The sequence below is a fragment of the Acomys russatus genome, chromosome 7 (genome assembly GCF_903995435.1).
Source record: "Acomys russatus chromosome 7, mAcoRus1.1, whole genome shotgun sequence".
Lineage (NCBI taxonomy): Eukaryota > Metazoa > Chordata > Mammalia > Rodentia > Muridae > Acomys > Acomys russatus.
Genome location: NC_067143.1, coordinates 24,498,315 through 24,505,324, shown reverse-complemented (window position 1 = coordinate 24,505,324; position 7,010 = coordinate 24,498,315). Strand labels below are relative to the sequence as shown.

General features: G+C 39.1%; 1 pseudogene; it reads right to left on the bottom strand.

Annotated features, from left to right (window-relative positions):
- Positions 1–293: 293 nt before the first annotated feature.
- Positions 294–401, bottom strand: LOC127192522 (uncharacterized; annotated as a pseudogene).
- Between the last annotated feature and the right edge of the window lie 6,609 nt (positions 402–7,010).

The following is a 7,010-nucleotide window of genomic DNA, read 5'->3' as shown; positions in this document are numbered from 1 at the left end:
ACTCGCATCAGGCTGCCCCTCACTACCCAAGAGTCTCCAGTTCTGCCTCTCTCCATTGTGTTCATATTCTTCTGCTTCTCTTTCTCTTCCATTTCTCCCCCACTTATTTGATCCTCTTACTTGGTACCTGGGGTCTCTGGATGTGTGGGGTCATCTCAAGAATGGTCTCAAGGTGGTGCTATGCCCCACCTGTGCATTATGGTGATGGGTAGTGGTCATCTCGGGCATGGTCTGCCCCCTCAGGCCTCTGAGGCACCAAACTGGTGGTCCTCTCAGGCTTGCCTTTTTCAGGGAGTGTTTGGCTACTAATCATTCAGATGTTCCCAGGTCAGAGATGTGGCCTCTCTCCTCTCTGCCACATGTAACAATGCAGCCACACCTGCAATGCCTCCAGGGACAGGAACGATATAATATAAAAATTTAAAAACTATTTGTATTGGTGTTTTGCCTTCACATATGTACACTAGAGACATCCCTAGATGCAGGGGTTGCAAGTAAGTGTGCCCCAGGGTTCCTGAGTGTGAGAGAGCTGTCTCTGTCTCTTGTCTGCTGTGTAGTGGTGTGGACCAGGAAGAGATGTCCTCTTCACATATGTCCTATGTGTATGTCTAGTGCCTGCAGAGGCAATAAGAGAACATAGGATCCCCTAGAACTGATGTTACACACTCTTGTGAGCTGCCATGTGAGAGCTGAAAATTGAACTTGGGTCCAGCGTAAGAGCATTAAGTTCTCTTAACTATGAATGTTTGTTTTTCAGCATCAAGATATATAAACTCTCTGTGTTGAATTTTTCTATCTCATTTTTTGTCAATCAGTATTTTTAAGTTTTCTCCATAGATGTTCCATCTCCTCTATTTAAAGTATTACCAAATTACTATTTCAAGGATTTTTAAATCTAATTTTGTCAGGTAAATATGGCCCTTCTAATGTTAATAGAGATTTTGGTGTGTATTTTCTTTCTGCTAGTATTGTTAAGATGAATAATGATCGCTTGGTGCCTCACTAGGTTGGATTTTATTGTTTAGTCTGTTTCCATACAAGTACATTGGGTGATTCACTAGTTTTATAAATACTGGTTCTATATCTCCTTCGTCTCTTTTTAAAGAAGTATTTTGTAGTGATTTTCTCCAAATTGAAAGCATTCTTTCCTGGATGGAACTCTGCTCTGTAAGATTCAGGGCATTCTAAAGAGAGACACAGAAAGTAAGCAACTCTTAAGTGTCAGGAAGTCATTATAACTTACAGCTGCACCCGACCTTTCCCTGCTCCAGGTCACACTATCAGTGAGAACGTCTGGGGAGAAAATAACTTCTGACCCATCAAGCTGCCTGTAAGTCTCTCAGAAAGTTCCAAGGTTTTATGAGTTGTCACCTATACTGAGGTGGGACTTCAGTGAGGTCACTGCCTTTGAGTTGTCCATACTCTCAAGTGATTCCCCAAGAATGTGTCACTAAACATGTAAATTTGGAAACAAATAGTTTTTTAAAAACCACATCTTCAGCAAATCTCTTCCTAAAATCCCCTGAGACTCTAGTGCCAATTTTACGTGCTGTATTCTTATTTCTACCTATTCATCTTTTTGGCCTTTTAGTTTTAAATTTCTTTTTTTTTTTTTTAATTTTACAAAGCCCTCATAGAGTTACACTTAAAATATCTTAGCATTCATTACTTCACAATTTTAATTTTATGTATCTGAGGTTTTGCTTGAATGTACATATATGCACTATATGCAAGCCTGGTTCCTGGTGAAACCACAAGAGGTTGTCAGTATCTTAGAACTGGAGTTGCAAATGAGTATAAGCCACTTTGTGAATGCTTTTTACCAGGGTGCGAGAGCACCCAATGCTCTTAACTATTGATCCATCGGTCTAGTGCCCATATATTATATATTCTTTCAAACTCCATTTAACTTTTCATTAATTCTAACAGCCAATACTTATCTTTCTGTAATTTTGAGATTATAATTTAATTACATTTATCCCTTCCTTTTCCTCCCTTTAAACCTTCTACTATAACCCTTTTCACTGTCCTACAAATTCATGATCTCATTTATTCACTAATTGGTGTGTGTGTGTGTGTGTGTGTGTGTGTGTGTGTGTGTGTGTGTAACTGTATATGCTTGTAAATATTATCTGCTCAGTCTGTATAATGTTATTTGTATGTGTGTTTTCAAGGCTTGCCCATTTGGTACTAGAAAATAAATTGATGTTCTTTCCCTGGGGAAGGCCACCTCTCTGGCTGCCAGCTTTCTCCATTTGCCTGCATTTCTTTGTTTAGGATTGAGGCCTTGTGAGCTTTTCCTCATCCAGTTTGTCATGTTCCCTGGCATCGTCCCTGTACAGCTCACGTTAGGGTGGCCACAGTGGTGATGCTTTATGAGTAGAGCTTCTGACATTTCTGGAATAAACAATCTCGCCAAGACCCCTCTAGTCCTTTGAAATGGGCTCCACAACTTGGCACTTTGATTAGTTGTGGCCTTTGTAATGCTTTCCATCTACTACAGAGAGAAATTCCCCTGATGAAGGATAAAAACTGCACTTATCTGTGGGCATAAGGACAAATGCTGGTAGGCTAACTTTAGGGATTATTCTGGTCCTAATAAATTAGTGGTTGTGGATTGTCCTTCAGTAACCACGATTTCACTAGCACTCAGCAGTTAGGTTTCCAGTACCAGCCACAGTACTGTAGGGATCGCTTGCTGAGTGTGTCTTAAGTCCAGTTAGAGAGTTGTTGGTTACCACCAAGGTACTCATGTTATGGCTGCCCCCACAGGCTTATTCTGCCATACTGGTCATTGAAACAGCTCATAAATATAGTTGTGGAAGGCTGTTAGCTGCCTCCTTACTTGGGAAGCCTGAATGGTGGTATCATCAAAGCAGTCCCTGAGGAGGAGGCAATCAGGTCAGTTCTAGCTCATCTCTCTGATTTGTTTTGGAAGTACATTGTGTCCCCAGCAATAGGGACTTACCTTCTACCTCTAGGAGGTAATCAAGGTAAGCACCAATAACTTGTATGATTTGGGAATGTTTTAGATAGGTTTGGACAACAACTCCAAAGAGGGCTTCCCATGTCTGGTACTGGAGTATTTGTCTCTCAGAAGGATCACTGCCAGCCCAAATGAGAAAAGTTCTTTAAAACTGTATATGTGTGTTATTGAAATACTGACTTGCATGCATGGTAGAGGTTTAAAGTAAATCGTTAATAGTACAGTTCACTTTTGCCTTCTCAAGCATCTTTCCTGTTATTTTTCCTACCTCCTTTCTTCTGTACTAAAGTCTCTCCCTGTTTTCTTTTCTTTTTAAAATTTTTTTTATTATTAATTTATTCTTGTTACATCTCAATGGTTATCCCATCCCTTGTGTCCTCCCATTCTTCCCTCCCTCCCATTTTCCCATTATTCCCCTCTCCTATGACTGTTCCTGAGGGGGATTACCTCCCCCTGTATATGCTCATAGGGTATCAAGTCTCTTCTTGGCAACCTGCTGTCCTTCCTCTGAGTGCCACCAAGGAGCTCCCCCTTTCTCATTTCCCCTAACAGGTAGATCATTTGTATTTTGCTTTTCCCTTTTACCCTCCCTTTGCCTTCTTCTTAGTTATCACCTTCCCCTTCACTAAGGAGCCCCATTTTCACCATGGTCCTGATCAGATTACTTGTATATGCCATTTGACGTAAATATTCTAGTTCCATCCATTTACCTTCAAGTCTTTCATTTTTCTACACAGCTGAATAACATCCACAGTGTATAAACAACACTGTCTTTCAGATGTAGGACATTTAGACAGTTTTCCATTTCCTAGCTATTTTGAATACAACAATAATAAAGTTTACTGACCAAGTATCCGTGAAGTGTGATGTTGGAGTCCTAAGCAAGAAGTGGTATAACTGGGTCTTTTGATAAATTTATTTTTAGCTTTGAGAATACTCTACATTGGTTTCCATAGTTTCTGCACCAGTTTGCAACAACACCAACAGGAATTAGGGTTCTCTTTTCCCCCACATGTTTTACTGCATTTGTTTTTGTTTTTCTATTGATCTTTGACATCCAGCCAATATTTATTTAACATAGTATATACAGAGATATATTGATTATCCATACTCACAAGCTTTCATTGTATATTTTGCCTTCAAATTAGAGAAATAATGTAGCATGTGTGTTGTCTAGTTTTTATTTATTTACCTATTTTGTTGTTGTTATTGCCCTGACATAAGCTAGAGTTATCTAGAGATGGAGAATCTCCATAAGCTTGGCCTGAAGGTACAAGAGTGAAGCATTTTTATTGACTGATAATTGATGTGGGAGGGCCAAGGTCAATAAAGTGAGGTGCTACCCCAGGGTGGTTGGTCCTGGGTTGTACAAGAAAGCAGGCTTGGAAAGATGTGAGAAGCAAAGCAGCAACCAGTGTTCCTCCAGAGTTCCGGCCTTGAGCTTCTGCCCTGACTTTCTTCAGTCAGTGATGAACTATAATTGGGATATGCCAGCCAAATAAAGCCATTCCTCCACAGGTTTCTTTTGATCATGATGTTTTATCATAATGCCAAATCCTATCTAAGATGATGAGACACAGTTGTAAAAAGAGATAATTAGTTCTAAAAGGGGTGTGTCGAAGACCCTGGTGACATTTATATATTCTCTTCTTTAGTGATAGTGATGGACTTAGGGCGTCAAAAGGTCTTTATTTACATTAAAGTACTTGATGATTGCATTTCATGTTTCTGAAGCTTGTAGTTCCTCTTCCTCTTCTTCGTGCTCATCCTTCCTTCTCTTATTCTGCCTCAACTTCCTCCCCCTTCGCTTTACCCTCCTTTACTTCTCGTTTTCTTTCCTCTATTTTCCACTACCATCTCCTCTTCTTACTTCTTTGCCTTCTTTAGGGCCGTGAGATGGCATTCAGGTGTGTTCAATAAGAGACCATATTGTTTGGTTGTTAGGAAACTGTTCTGTCTAGCATCATGGCGGGGATTGATGACACTATGCACTTTGAGCAGTGGGAGTCTCTATGTAAACCAGCATCCACTGGACAAAGAAACTTCTCTGATAGGGTTAGAGAATTACACTCATCTACAGATAGGGAAATAGTAGGATAGAGTCCAGTTTGACACTATATCTGAAGCTTATGGGCACCAAGTTTAAATCTCTATTTGCCAGCTTCTTATGCTGGAAGTTTCTAGGCAAGATATTTGGTGAAAAGTATCATTAAATAAACTTTTGTCTTTGTTGTTAGTCTTTGAAGGTACAGCCTTAAGAACTTTCTACATTGTTTCATTTAAAATCAATTACTTAATTTTATTTTAACACTCATATGTGTGTGTGTGTGTGTGTGTGTGTGTTATGTGTTTACATGTACTATGGTGACATGCATACATCAGAGGACAACTTTCAGGAATCAGTTATCTCTTTCCACCATGCTCCATCCAGGGACAGATCTCAGGGTGTCAGGTGTGGCACCATGTGCCTTTACCAGCTGAGCCATCCTGTGGGGCATTAAGTTAATGTAACTCCCCGCTTAAACTCTGTCATAGTCAATCAACTTAACATTTTAATGAATTAAGAGATGAAAAAAACACCTTAGAATGGTTATAGAGTCCATTTAGCATGCTCCATGTTTTTAAAGGTTGTGCTAAAAACTTTTTTCACTTCTAACCTCTATGTTTTCCTTCCTATTACGTAAACTTTCTTCTTAAGTGGCTAAAGGAAAGTTTAGACTCAGTGGGTTATTACAAAAAAATAATAATAGGACAAATACTTGTGGTGGGGTAGCTCGATAGGAATGGATCTGGGAGAACTGTGGGATGGATGGAAGGATGCAATTATGATCACATGACCTTGTGTGAAATTCTCAAAGAAGTAATAAAAGTATCATATAAAAACTGTATTTAAGACAATATAAATCTTTACTACCAGACTGTGTTAGTAAATATTTTGTACAAGTATTTTGTTGTCAAACTGTAATATATGTAACATATATGTAGTAAACTATGTATATCAGTGAGAGTTCTAAAGAGATGAGTCGTCATTCTAATGAGGAATAAAGAAGTGTCTAAGATTATGTTCAATTTCTATGTTCTACTTCAGAATGCTTGGCCGTGCTGTATTTGAATATTCTTGAATTTTTTTTCTTTTAACATATCATCTAGGGTCCCTAATAAAGATACTTGTCCCTTGTTTGATCTCCCAGAGATTCTTATCTTGTTCATACCATGATATTCTGTGTATTAACAGCTGTTCAAGCTAAATCCTGTGATGTTTAATTTGAAGTAAATAATCCACAGAACCTAAACTCTCACTCTGGGGGTGGTCTGGGCATGGTTACTTGTCTCATTTGGTCAAAGATATGGCCGAGTTGAGATTTTTTACCTCAGGTAAAGTTCTACTGTCTGTTGGAAAGTGCTCAAACATCTGTTGACTGATATTTCAATCTTTAATTGGTGACGTTTACTCCACTTTGTGCCTCTCATGATGCCAAATAGTTTTCTGACATTTGACAGAAAAGGTATGCCATATTAAACTGCTTCCACCTGCTAATGTGGGTTGCATTTTTGAGCAGGGTTAACTGAGGTCCGCCATTTGGAAATAGTTTGCAAAAAAATGTCTTAATACTCTTGGGAAGGGTGCCTGTATGCCTTCTGGATTCTGAATGCTTCAAGGATTAGTCTTGATCTCTGTGTCAATCAACTTGCAATCAATGGAGAAGATGGAATTGCTCTTTTACTAAACCAAACAAATTTTTGAACAATGCAGTGTTGCTGCCGTTTGATACCTCAGTGTAGAAGTCCTACTGTAGAAATCTGTTGCAAACTAAAGCATACTGTGTCATTCTCGCGGCCTGATTGCCTTGATTTTACAGCAAGCACAATGACTAATTTTGGCAAAAGTTGATAAAGACTGTGCTGGAAATGGCATGATTTACCATCCTCAAGATCCATCTGAGGTGAAAAGTTTACATCCCATGGCTTATGTTTATTGAGATGGGAGGTGAGCAAATGTCAAATGGCTTGAAGATTTTAATTT